Below are 14,887 nucleotides of genomic sequence, written 5' to 3' on the forward strand. Positions count from 1 at the left end.
CACTTATTGAAGAGACTGTCTTTTCTCCATTGTATATACTTGCTCCCTTTGTCATAGATTAGTTGACCATATGTGCATGGGTTTATCTCTGAGCTTTCTATCCTGTTCCATTGATATATATTTCTGTTTGTGCCAGTACCATATTGTCTTGATTATTGTAGCTTTGTAGTATACTCTGAGGTCAGGGAGTCTGATTCCTCCAGCTCCATTTTTTTCCCTCAAGACTGCTTTGGCTATTCAGGGTCTTTTGTGTCTCCATACAAATTTTAAGATTTTTTGTTCTAGTTCTGTAAAAAATGCCATTTACCAATTTGATAGGGATTGCATTGAATCTGTAGATTGCTTTGGGTAGTATGGTCATTTTCACAATATTGATTCTTTCAGTCCAAGAACATGGTATATCTCTCCATCTGTTTGTATCATCTTTTGTTTCTTTCACCAGTGTCTTATAGTTTTCTGCATACAGGTCTTTTGTCTCCCTAGGTAGGTTTATTCCTACGTATTTTATTCCTTTTGTTGCAATGGTAAATGGGAGTGTTTCCTTAATTTCTCTTTCAGATTTTTCATCATTATTGTATAGGAATGCAAGAGATTTCTGTGCATTAATTTTGTATCCTGCAACTTTACCAAATTCATTGATTAGCTCTAGTATTTGTCTGGTGGCATCTTTAGGATTCTCTATGTATAGCATCATGTCATCTACAAACAGTGACAGCTTTACTTCTTCTTTTCCAATTTGTATTCCTTTTATTTCTTTTTCTTCTCAGATTGCCGTGACTAGGACTTCCAAAACTATGTTGAATAATAGTGGTGAGGGTGGACATGCTTCTCTTCTTCCTGATCTTAGAGGAAATGCTTTCAGTTTTTCACCATTGAGAATGATGTTTGCTGTGGGTTTGTCATATATGGTCTTTATTATGTGGAGATAGGTTCCCTCTATGCCCACTTTCTGGAGAGTTTTTATCACAAATGGATGTTGAATTTTGTCGAAAGCTTTTTCTGCATCTATTGAGATGATCCTATGGTTTTTATTCTTCAATTTGTTAATATGGTGTATCACATTGATTGATTTGCGTATGTTGAAGAATCCTTGCATCCCTGGGATAAATCCCACTTGATTGTGGTGTAGGATCCTTTTAATGTGTTGTTGGATTCTGTTTGCTAGTATTTTGTTGAGGATTTTTGCATCTATATTCATCAGTGATATTGGTCTGTAATTTTCTTTTTTTGTAGTATCTTTGTCTGGTTTTGGTATCAGGGTGATGGTGTCCTCATAGAATGAGTTTGGGAGTGTTCTTTCCTCTGCAACTTTTTGGAAGAGTTTGAGAAGGATGGGTGTTAGCTCTACTGTAAATGTTTGATAGAATTCACTTGTGAAGCCATCTGGTCCTGGACTTTTGTTTGTTGGAAGATTTTTAATCACAGTTTCAATTTCATTACTTGTGCTTGGTCTGTTCATATTTTCTATTTCTTCCCAGTTCAGTCTTGGAAGGTTATACCTTTCTAAGAATTTGTCCATTTCTTCCATTGTCCATTTTATTGGTATATAGTTGCTTGTAATCTCTCATGATCCTTTGTATTTTTGAAGTGTCAGTTGTTACTTCTCCTTTTTCATTTCTAATTCTGTTGATTTGAGTCTTCTGCTTTTTTTCTTGATGAGTCTGGCTAATGGTTTATCAATTTTGTTTATCTTCTCAAAGAACCAGCTTTTAGTTTTATTGATCTTTGCTATTGTTTTGTTTGTTTCTGTTTCATTTATTTCTGCTCTGATCTTTGTGATTTCTTTCCTTCTGCTAACTTTGGGTTTTGTTTGTTCTTCTTTCTGTACTTCCTTTAGGTGTAAGTTTAGATTGTTTATTTGAGAATTTTCTTGTTTCTTGAGGTAGGCTTGTATTGCTATAAACATCCCTCTTAGAACTGCTTTTGCTGCATCCCATAGGTTTTGGGTGGTTGTGTTTTCATTGTCATTTGTCTCTAGGTATTTTCTGATTTCCTCTTTGATTTCTTCAGTGATCTCTTGGTTATTTAGTAACATAGTGTTTCGCCTCCATTTGTTTGTGTTTTTTATGTTTCCCCCCCTGTAATTGATTTCTAATCTCATAGTGTTGTGGTCAGAAAAGATGTTTGATATAATTTCAATTTTCTTAAATTTACTGAGGCTTGATTTGTGACCCAAGATGTGATCTCTCCTGGAGAATGTTCCGTATGCCCTTGAGAAGAGAGTGTAATCTGCTGTTTCTGGATGGAATGTCCTATAAATATCAATTAAATCTATCTGGTCTATTGTGTCATTTAAAGCTTGTGTTTCCTTATTAATTTTCTGTTTGGATGATCTGTCCATTGGTGTAAGTGAGGTGTTAAAGTCCCCCACTATTATTGTGTTGCTGTCGATTTCCTCTTTTATAGCTGTTAACAGTTGCCTTATGTATTGAGGTACTCCTATGTTGGGTGCATATATATTTGTAATTGCTATATCTTCTTCTTGGATTGATCCCTTGATCATTATGTGGTGTCCTTCCTTGTTTCTTGTAACATTCTTTATTTTAAAGTCTATTTTATCTGATATGATTATTGCTACTCCAGCTTTCTTTTGATTTCCATTTGCATGGAACATCTTTTTCCATCCCCTCACTTTCAGTCTGTATGTATCCCTAGGTCTGAAGGGGGTCTGTTGTAGACAGCATATATATCGTTCTTGTTTTTGTATCCAATCAGTGAGCCTGTGTCTTTTGGTTGGAGCATTTAATCCATTCACGTTTAAGGTAATTATCAATATGTATGTTCCTGTTAACATTTTCTTAATTGTTTTGGGTTTATTTTTGTAGGTCCTTTTCTTCTCTTGTGTTTCCCACTTAGAGAAGTTCCTTTAGCATTTGTCGTAGAGCTCGTTTGGTGGTGCTGAATTCTCTTAGCTTTTACTTGTATGCAAAGCTTTTGATTTCTCCATCAAATCTGAATGAGTTCCTTGCCAGGTAGAGTATCTTGATTGTAGGTTCTTCCCTTTCATCACTTTAAATATGTCATGCCACTCCATTCTGGCTTGTAGAGTTTCTGCTGAGAAATCAGCTGTTAACCTTATGGGAGTTCCCTTGTATGTTATTTGTCATTTATCCCTTGCTGCTTTGAATAATTTTTCTTTGTCTTTAAATTTTTCCATTTTGATTACCATGTGTCTCGGCATGTTTCTCCTTGGGTTTATCCTGTTTGGGACTCTCTGCGCTTCTTGGACTTAGGTGGCTCTTTCCTTTCACATGTTCGAGAAGTTTTTAACTATAATCTCTTCAAATATTTTCTTGGGTCCTTTCTCTCTCTCTTCTCCTTCTGGGACCCCTATACTCTGAATGTTGGTTCATTTAATGTTGATCCAGAGGTCTCTTAGGCTGTTTTTTTTTCCTTTCATTCTTTTTTCTTTATTCTCTTCTGTGGCAGTGAATTCCACCATTCTATCTTCCAGGTCACTTATCCGTTCTTCTGCCTCAGTTATTCTGCTATTGATTCCTTCTAGTGTATTTTTCATTTCAGTTATTGTATTATTCATCTCTGTTTGTTTGTTCTTTAATTCTTCTAGGTCTTTGTTAAACATTTCTTGCATCTTCTTGATCTTTGCCTCCATTCTTTTCCTGAGGTCCTGGATCATCTTCACTATTATTATTCTGAATTCTTTTTCTGGAAGGTTGTCTATCTCCACTTCATTTAGTTGTTTTTCTGGGGTTTTATCTTTTTCCTTCATCTGGTACATACATAGCCTTCTGCCTTTTCATCTTGTCTATCTTTCTGTGAATGTGGTTTTTGTTCCACAGGCTGCAGGATTGTAGTTCTTCTTACTTCTGCTGTCTGCCCTCTCTATTTTTGTTAATTTTAAATGATTTATGAATGTATTATTACTAATATTACTCAGTTTCCAACAGAACTGTAAACCTTCATTAATATGATTAAACACATTAGATGTTTCTATCAATATTTTTTTAATAGCTCTTTATTAGAGTATAATTGCTTCACAATGCTCTGTTAGTTTCTGTTGTGCAACAAAGCGAATCAGCCATGTGAATACACATGTCCCCATATCCTCTCCCTTTTGAACCTCCCTCCCATCTTCCCTATCCCACACCTCTAGGTCATTGCAAAGCACTGAACCAATCTCCCTGCACTATGCTTCTGCTTCCCACCAGCCAAGTGTTTTACATCTGGTAGTGTGTATATGTTGAGGCTACTCACTTCACCCCAGCTTTGCCTTCCCACCCATATCATCAAGTCCATTCTCTATGTCTACCTCTTTATTCCTGCCCTGCAACTAGGTTCATCAGTACCATTTTTTTTTTTTTTTTAGATTCTATATATATGCGTTAGCACACAGTATTTGTTTTTTTCTTTCTGACTTACTTCACTCTGTATGACAGATTCTAGGTCCATCCACCTCACTATAGATAGGTCAATTTCATTTCTTTTTATCACTGAGTAATATTCCATGTGTATATGTGCCACATCTTCTTTATCTATTCATCTGTCGATGAACACTTAGGTTGCTCCCATGTCTTGACTATTGTAAACAGAGCTGCAATGTACATTGTGGTACGTATCTCTTTTTGAATTATGGTTTTCTCAGTGTATATGCACAATAGTGGTTTCCTGGATCATATGGTAGTTCTATTTTTAGTATTTTAAGGAAATTTCATACTGTTCTCCATAGTGGTTGTATCAATTTACATTCCCACCAACAGTGCAAGAGGGTTCCCTTTTCACCACACCCTCTCCAGCATTTATTGTTTGTAGATTTTTTGATGATGGCCATTCTGACAGGCATGAGGTGATACCTCATTGTAGTTTTGATTTGCATTTCTCTAATGATTAGTGATGTTGAGCATCCTTTCACGTGTTTGTTGGCAATCGGTATATGTTCTTTGGGAAAATATCTATTTAGGTGTTCTGGTCAATTTTGGATTGGATTGTTTGTTTTCTTGATATTGAGCTGCATGAACTGCTTGTACATTTTGGAGATTAATCCTTTGTCAGTTGCTTCATTTACAAATATTTTCTCCCATTCTGAGGGTTGTCTTTTTGTCTTGTTTATGGTTTCCTTTGCTGTACAAAAGCTTTTAAGTTTCATTAGGTCTGATATGTTTATTTTTATTTTTATTTCCCTTTCTCTAGGAGGTGGGTCAAAAAGGATATTTCTGTGATTTATGTCAGAGAGTGTCCTTTTAGAGTTTGATAGTGTCTGGCCTTACATTTAGGTCTTTAATCCATTTTAAGTTTATTTTTTGTGTATGGTGTTAGGAAGTGTTCTAATTTCATTGTTTTACATGTAGCTGTCCAGTTTTCCCAGCACCACTTATTGAAGAGGCTGTCTTTTCTCCATTTTATATTCTTGTCTACTTTATCAAAGGTAAGGTGACCATATGTTCATGGGTTTATCTCTGGATTTTCTATCCTGCACCATTGATCTATATTTCTATTTTTGTGCCAGTACAATACTATTTTGATTGCTGAGGCTTTGTAGTATAGTCTGAAGTCAGAGGGCCTGATTCCTCCAGCTCCATTTTTCTTTCTCAAGATTGCTTTGGCTATTTGGGGTTTTTTGTCGTTCCATGCAAATTGTGAATTTTTTTGTTCTCATTCTGTGAAAAATGCCATTGGTACTTTGTTAGGGATTGCAATGAATCTGTTGATTGCTTTGGATAGTATAGTCATTTTCATAATGTTGAGTCTTCCAACCTAAGAACACGGTATATCTCTCCATCTGTTTGTATCGTCTTTAATTTAATTCATCAGTGTCTTATCATTTTCTGCATACAGGTCTTGTGTCTCCCTAGGTAGGTTTATTCTGAGGTATTTTATTCGTTTTGATGCAATGGTAAATGGGAGTGTTTCCTTAATTTCACTTTCAGAATTTTCATTATTAGTGTGTAGAACTAATTTCTGTGCATTAAATTTGTGTCCTTCTACTTTACCAAATTCATTGACTAGCTCATGTAGTTTTCTGCTAGCATCTTTAGGATTCTGTACGTATAGTATCATGTCATCTGCAAACAGTGACAGTTTTACTTCTTCTTTTCTGCTTTGGATTCCTTTTCTTTCTTTATCTTCTCTGATTGCTGTGGGTAAAACTTCCAAAACTATGTTGAATAATAGTAGTGCGAGTGGGCAACCTTGTCTGGTTCCTGATTGTAGAGGAAATGGTTTCACTTTTTCCCTGTTGAGAACGATGTTGGCTGTGGGTTTGTCATATATGGCTTTTATTATGTTGAAGTGGGTTCCCTCTACACCTACTTTCTGTAGAGTTTTTATTGTAAATGAGTGTTGAATTTTGTTGAAAGATTTTTCTGCATCTTTTGAGCTTATCATATGGTTTTCATCCTTCAATTTGTTAATATGGTATATCACATTCATTGATTTGCGTATATTGAAGAATCCTTGCTTTCCTGTGATAAACCACACTTGATCATGGTGTATGATCCTTTTCATGTGCTGTTGGATTCTGTTTGCTATTATTTTGTTGAGGATTTTTGAATCTATGTTCCTCAGTGATACTGGCCTGTAGTTTTCTTTTTTTGTGACACCTTTGGTTTTGGTTTCAGGGTGATGGTGGCCTCATAGAATGAGTTTGGGAGTGTTCCTCCCTCTGCTATATATTGGAAAAGCTTGAGAAGGATAGGTGTTAGCTCTTCTCTAAATGTTTGTTAGAATTCACCCGTGAAGCCATCTGGTCCTGGGCTTTTGTTTGTTGGAAGCTTTTTAATCACAGTTTCAGTTTCAGTGCTTGTGATTGGTCTGTTTATATTTTCTATTTCTTCCTGTTTCAGTCTCAGAAGTTTGTGCGTTTCTAAGAATTTGTCCATTTCTTCCAGGTTGTCCATTTTATTGACATATAGCTGCTTGTAGTAATCTCTCATGATCCTTTGTATTTTTTCAGTGTCAGCTGTTACTTCTCCTTTTTTCATTTATAATTCTGTTGATTTGAGTCTTCTCCCTTTTTTTCGTGATGAGTCTGACTAATAGTTTATCAATTTTGTTTATCTTCTGAACGAACCAGCTTTTAGTTTTATTGATATTTGCTGTTGTTTCCTTCATTTCTTTTTCATTCATTTCTGATCTGATCTTTATGATTTCTTTCCTTCTACTAACTTTGGGGTGTTTTTTGTTCTTCTTTTTCTAATTGCTTTAGGTGTAAGGTTAGGTTGTTTATTTGAGATTTTTCTTGTTTTTTGAGGTGGAATTGTTTTGCTATAAACTTCCTTCTTAGAACTGCTTTTGCTGCATCTCATATGTTTTGGGTCGTCATGTTTTCACTGTCATTTGTTTCTAGGTATTTTTTGATTTCCTCTTTGATTTCTTCAGTGATCTCTTGCTTATTTAGTAGCGTATTGTTTAGCCTCCATGTATTTGTATTTTTTACAGATTTTTCCTGTAATTGATATCCCACCTCATAGCATTGTTGTTGGAAAAGATATTGATACGGTTTCAGTTTTCTTAAATTTACCAAGGTTTGATTTGTGACCCAAGATATGATCTATCTTGGAGAATGTTCCATGAGCACTTGAGAAGAAAGTATATTCTGTTGTTTTTGGATGGAATGTCCTATAAATATCAATTACGTCCATCTTTTTTAATGTGTCATTTAAAGCTTGTGTTTCCTTATTTATTTTCATTTTGGATGATCTGTCCATTGGTGAAAGTGGCGTGTTAAAGTCCCCTACCATTACTGTGTTGTTGTTGATTTCCCCTTTTATGGCTGTTAGCATTTGCCTTATGTATTGAGGTGCTCCTATGTTGGATGCATAAATATTTATAATTGTTATATCTTCTTTTTGGATTGATCCCTTGATCATTATGTAGTGTCCTTCTTTGTCTCTTGTAAGAGTGTTTATTTTAAAGTCTATTTTGTCTGGTATGAGAATTGCTGCTCCAGCTTTCTTTTGATTTCCATTTGCATGGAATATCTTTTTCCATCCCCTCACTTTCAGTCTGTATGTGTCCCTAGGTCTGAAGTGGGTCTCTTGTAGACAATATATATACGGGTCTTGTTTTTTTATCCATTCAGCCAGTCTGTGCCTTTTAGTTGGAGCATTTAATCCATTTACATTTAAGGTAATTATCAATAAATGTGTTCCTATTACCATTTTCTTAATTATTTTGGGTTTGTTTTTGTAGGTCTTTTCCTTCTCTTGTGTTTCCTGCCTAGAGAAGTTTCTTTAGCATTTGTTGTAAAGCTCATTTGGTGGTGCTGAATTCTCTTAACTTTTGCTTGTCTGTAAAGGTTTTAATTTCTCCATCAAATCTGAATGAGATCCTTGCTGGTTAGAGTAATCTTGGTTGTAGGTTTTTCCCTTTCATTACTTTAAATATGTCCTGCCACTCTCTTCTGGCTTACAGAGTTTTTGCTGAAAAATCAGCTGTTAACCTCATGGGGATTCCCTTGTATGTTACTTGTTGCTTTTCCCTTGCTGCTTTCAATATTTTTTCTTTGTATTTAATTTTTGATTGTTTGATTAGTATGTGTGTTGGTGTGTTTCTCCTTGGGTTCATCCTGTATGGGACTCTCTGTACTTCCTGGACTTGATTGACTCTTTTCTTTCCCATGTTAGGGAACTTTACAACTGTAATCTCTTCAAATATTTTCTCAGACCCTTTCTTTTTCTCTTCTTCTTCTGGGACCCCTACAATTAGAATGTTGGTGCATTTAATATTGTCCTAAGGTGTCTGAGACTGTCCTCAATTCTTTTCTTTTCTTTTTTTTTCTTTATTCTGCTCTGTGGTAGTTATTTTTACTCTTTTATCTTCCAGGTCCCTTATTTGCTCTTCTACCTCAGTTATTCTGCTATTGATTCCTTCTAGAGAATTTTTAATTTCATTTATTGTGTTGTTCATCATTGTTTTTTTGCTCTTTCGTTCTTCTAGGTCTGTGTTAAAGATTTCTTGTATTTTCTGAATTGTATTTCCAAGGTTTTGGATCATCTTTACCGTCATTACTCTGAATTCTTTTTCTGGTAGATTGCCTGTTTCCTCTTCATTTGTTTGTTCTCGTGGCTTTTTACCTTGCTCCTTCATCTGCTGCGTATTTCTCTGTCTTCTCATTTTGTTTAACTTACTGTTTTTGGGGTCTCCTTTTCGCAGGCTGCAGGTTCGTAGTTCCCGTTTTTTTTTGGTGTCTGCCCCCAGTGGGTGAGGTTGTTTCAGTGACTTGTGTAGACTTCTCGCAGAGGGGACTGGTGCCTGTGTTTTGGTGGGTGGGGCTGGATCTTTTCTTTCTGGTGGGCAGGGCCACGTCCAGTGGTGTGTTTTGGGGTGTCTGTGACCTTATTATGATTTTTGGCAACCTCTCTGCTATTTAGTGTGGTTGTGTTCCTGTCTTGCAGGTTGATTTGCATGGGGCATCCAGCACTGGAGCTTGCTGGCTGTTGGGTGGAGCTGGGTCTTAGCACTGAAATGACAGTCTCCTGGAGAGTCTCACCCATTGATGTTACATGGGGTCGGGAGGTCTCTGGTGGTCCAATGTCATGAACTCACCTCTCCCACCTCAGAGGCTCAGGCCTAACAGCAGGTTGGAGCACCAAGACCCTGTCACCCACACGGCTCAGAAGAAAAGGGAGAAAAAAAGAAAGAAAAAAAATATTAAAAGAATAAAATAGTAATAATAATTAAAAAAGAAGAGAGCAAGCAAACCAATAAACAAATCCACCAATGATAACAAGCACTAAAAACTATACTAACATAAACATAAAAATCAGAAACAAATCAGTTGTAGACAGCAGACCCCAAGTCTACAGTTGCTCCCAAAGTCCACTGCCTCAAGTTTAGGATGATTCATGGTCTATTCAGGTATTCCACAGATGCAGGGTACATCAAGTTGATTGTGGAGATTTAATCCGCTGTTCCTGAGGCTTCTGGGAGAGATTTCCCTTTCTCTTCTTTGTTCGCACAGCTCCTGGGGTTCAGCTTTGGTTTTGGCCCCACCTCTGCATGTAGGTTGCCCTCAGGCTTCTGTTCTCACTCAGACAGGACAGGGTTAAAGCAGAGACTGATTAGGGGGCTCTGGCTCACTCATGCCAGGGGATGGAGGGTACAGGTTATAATTGGAATGCAGGGCGAGCCTGCAGTGTCAGAGGCCGGCGTGACATTGCAACAGCCTGAGACGCACTGTATGTTTTCCCAGGGAACTTGTCCCTGGATCACGAGACCCTGGCAGTGGCAGGCTGCACAGGCTCCCAGGGGCACGGGCGGGTGGTGTGTGGATAGTGACCTGTGTTTGCACACAGGACTTGGTGGGTGCAGCCACAGTGTTAGTGTTTCATGCCTGTCTCTGGGGTCTGAGCTGATAGCCATGGCTCGCGCCTGTCTCTGGAGCTTGTTTAGACAGTGCTGTGCCTTCTGTGGGCAGAAAGGGAAGGAATCCCCTCTTCTCAAGCAACCCAAAACAATGGTGTCTTGCCTCTTCAGCAGGTCCAGACTTTTTCTCAGTCTCCCTCCTGGCTAGCTGTGGCGCACTAGCCCCCTTCAGGCTGTGTTCACGCAGCCAACCCCAGTCCTCTCCCTGGGATCTGACCTCCGAAGCCCGAACCTCAGCTCCCAGCCCCCACCCGCCCTGGTGGGTGAGCCAACAAGCCTCTCAGGCTGGTGAGTGCTGGTCGGCACCGATCCTTTATGTGGGAATCTCTCTGCTTTGCCCTCTGCACCCCTGTTGCTGCGCTCTCCTCCATGGCTTCGAAGCTTCCCCCTACCCACCCCCCATCTCCACCAGTGAAGGGGCTTCCTGGTGTGTGGAAACTTTTCCTCCTTCACAGCTCCCTCCCAGAGGTGCAGGTCCCATCCCTATTCTTTTGTCTCTGTTTTTTCTGTTTTCTTTTGCCCTACCCAGGTACGTGGGGAGTTTCTTGCCTTTTAGGAAGTCTGAGGTCTTCTGCCAGCATTCAGTAGGAGGAGGAGGAAGGTGATCTCCACATCTTACTCTTCCACCATCTTGAAGGTCCTCCTACATCTTCTTTCCAATTGGGATGCATTTATTTTTCTTGTGTAATTGTCCTAACAAGAACCTCAAGTATAGTATTAAATAGAAGTGGTGAGAGAGGAGACGTTTTCCTTCTTCCTGATGTTAGGGGAAAGTATTCAGTCTTTCATCATTAAATATGGTATAAACTATGTGGTTTTCATAGATACTCATTTTTAGGTTGAGGACATAACCTTGTACTTCAAGTTTGTTGAATCTTTTTTATCCCTACAGTGTGTTGGGCTTTGTCAAATATCTTTTTTGCCTCTATTTATATGATCCTATGGTTTTGCCCTTTATTCTACTAATAAGGAGTATTACAGCAATTGACTTTTGGATGTTAAAGAAACCTTGTATTCTTGGATAAATCGCACTTGGTCATGATGTATAATCCTTTGTATGTATTGCTGGATTCCCTGTTCTAGTACTTTACTGAGGATTTTTGCATATATATTCATAATGGATTTTGATTTGTTGTTATTCTTTTTTGTGATACCTTTTTCTAGTTTTGATATCAGGGTAGTATTGGTCTGAGTGTTCCAACCTCTTCTATTTTTTTAGAAGATTCTGTGAAGAAGTGCTTTTAATTTTTCTTAATGCATTTAATAGAAGTTATTAGTGAACACTTTGGGCTTTTCACTGTGGTTAGTTTTTTGTTTTGTTTTGTTTTATTTTTGTTTTTTTTAAATTAGCAACTCAATGTATTTTTATAAATCTGTACAGGTTTTCTGTTTCTTTCTGAGTCACTTTGGTTGTTTGTGTCTTCCTAGGAATTTGTTCATTTAATCTAGATAATCTAATTTTTGGCAGAAAGTTGTTAATTAATTCCCTTATAATCATTCTTATTTCAGTAAGGAAATAGTGATGCCTCCTGTCTTATTCCTGATTTTAATGAATTGAGTCATATATCTTTCTTTCTTGGTCAGTCTAACTAAAGCCTTTGTCAATTTTGTTGGTCTTTTCAAAGAACCAACCTTTGGTTCTGCTATTTTTTTCAATTATTTTGCTATTCTCTGTTTCATTTTTTTCTCAAATCCTTGTTATTTCCTTCCTTATGCTTGCTCTGAGTTTACTTTGATATTTTTTTTTAGTTTTGTAAGGTGGAAGTTTAGGTTATTGATTTGAGATCTTTGCTTTTAAAAAAAATATAGGTGTTTGCAGGTGTAAATTTCTCTCTGAACACTACTTTTGCTTCTTGTTATAACATTTATATTGCATTTTTATTTCCATTCCTCTCAAAGTATTATCTAATTTCTCCTGGGATTTTTTCTTTGATAATAAAGAATAAACATTAAATGGTTATTTATGAGTATGTTGTGTAATTTCTACAAATTTGTGAATTTCCCAAACATCATTCAGTTCTGATTTCTAAATTTATTCTATTTTTGTAAAATAGAATACAATACAAAATAGAATACATACAAAGTACATATTCAATAATTTTGTATGATTTCAATAATTTTGTTTCTTGATACTTGTTTTCTTTCTGTCTTATTTCAGTCAACTATGCCTTTGTGAAATTCATCTCTGTAGTTTGTTTGTTTGTTTATTTATTTATTTATTTATTTATTTATTTTTGATGTTAATGCTCCATAGTATGAATATACCACAATTAATTACCTATTAAATTGTTGGGTAATGTGGATAAACTATTTAGGTTATTTGCATTATTTTTCACATTTTTATATGTACATTTTGGTGCACACATGTATGCATTTTTGTTGTGTATATAGCTTGGAATAGAATTATTGTGTCGTGCATTTGTGTATTCAAGTTTAGCAGATGCTACCAACTGCTTTGTTTCCTAGCAGTTGTGCCAATTTTTTTTCCACAAGAAGTATATGAGAGTTTTACTTGCTTCACATTTTTACCAGCATTATACTCTCACTATTTCCAATTTTAGATATTTTGTGGGTGTATCTCAAATGTGGCTTTAATTTGCAATTCTCTGGTAGCTGAAGAGGTCGAGCACCTTTTCATATGTCCATTGGACATCAGGATATCCTCTTTGGTTAAGTGTCTATTCAAGGGACTTGGGACAATGCTTTTCTTATGTTATCTGTAATTTTTTAGGAGTTTATTTATAGTCTAAGTATGCATATTTTGTCATGTGTATGGATGTATTCCAGATATCTTGTAGATTAAGGAATTCTCATATTTTTAGTTTGCTGTTTTTATCTGAAGTGAAGAATTTTAACAAACTGCTTTTTTGCATATATTGAGATGATTATATAAATTTTACCATTCATTTTTTAGCTCATATATTTATTTTCTAGTGTAAAACCAATCTTGCATTCTTGAAATAAAACTAACTTGGACCAGATGTATAATAATTTAAAATTTTACTAGATTTGATTTTCTTTTATTTTTTAGTATTTTGAAATCAGTTTCACAAGAGAAATTGGCCTGTAATTCTCTTATAATATTTTTTCCAGGTTTAGTTTCAGTCATGCTACTTGCATAGAATGACTTAGAGGGTGTTTTTTATTTTTTTATTTTTGGGGAGAGTTTGTTTAAAATTGGCACATTCCTTTGCACATATTTAGAAAATTGACCAGTGAAACAATCTAGGCCTAATGTTTGCTTTGTGGATCAGTTTTTCTTTATGAATTCAGTTTATTAATAGCTATAAGATATTCAGATTATTCTTCAGTCAGTTTTGATGTTATGTTTTCAAATTTATTGACACATTATTGGTCATAATTACCTATTATTATCTTTTTAATGTTTCCAGATCTGTGATGACATTCTCTTTTTTATTCTTGATATTGGTTATTTCTCTCTCTTTTTCCCTTGATAAATATTTCTTAATCTTTCCAAATAACCACATTTTGACTTAAAAATTTTTTTCTTATGTTGATATAACTTCTACTTCATTAACTTCAAATCTTATTTTTGTTATTTTTTTTCTTGTACATTCTGTGGGTTTAATTTCCTCTTCTTTTCCTGACTTCTTGAAATCGATATCAAGATAATTGAATATTTTTAGCTTTGTTTTTTGCTAACATATACACTTAAGGTTACAAATTTCCCTCTAAGCCGATCCACAGTTTCATACCAAAAATTTGATACACAGTATTTTTATTTTTTTATTTTTTTGTGCATTGTTTTTGTTTATTATTTATTTATTTATTATTACTTTTGGCTGCATCGGGTCTTAGTTGCAGCGCACGGGCTCTTCGTTGAGGCGTGCAGTATTTTTAATTCAGTTTAAAATATTTTGTAATTTCCACTGTGATTTACAGTTAGTTTCATGTTTTATTAGTTTCATGTTTTATTTGGCAGTGTGTTGCTTGATTTCTAAATGTCTACTGATTTTTTAAACTAGGTTAAAAAAATTAAGTTCGACTTTATTATCTTTATGTTCTAAGTAAGTATGTATATATCATATCAAATACTTTGATATTTATTGAAACTCGTTTTATGGCCCAGCATATATTAAATTTTTGTATATATTCTATGTGCATTTGAAAAGTAAGTGCGTTCTTAGTTATTAAAAACAGAATTATTGATTTAAATAAGGTCACATTTGTTATTCCTTTTGTTCAAATCTTACATATCTCTACTAATTCTGAGTCTTTTTGTCTTAACAGTTACAAAGATTGAGGTTTAAAAATTTTCAACTATGATTTTGGATTGGTTTGCTTCTCCTTCTTGTTCTTTCTGCTTTTCCTTCATATATTTTGAGGCCATTTATTAACTGCAAAATGTTTAAGACTCTTACATATTTCTGTTGGATTGATCCTTTATCATTATTAAATAAAAATCCCCCTTCCTTTCTAGTAATACTTGTTGATTGCTGAGAGAAAACATTTGCATATTATGTATATGATAAACATATCAGAATATATTCAGAACAAATAAAGAACTTTCAAAACCCCAAAATATACAAACTAAGTAAAAAGG

This window comes from Balaenoptera acutorostrata, chromosome 2 (genome assembly GCF_949987535.1).
Source record: "Balaenoptera acutorostrata chromosome 2, mBalAcu1.1, whole genome shotgun sequence".
NCBI classification, from domain to species: domain Eukaryota; kingdom Metazoa; phylum Chordata; class Mammalia; order Artiodactyla; family Balaenopteridae; genus Balaenoptera; species Balaenoptera acutorostrata.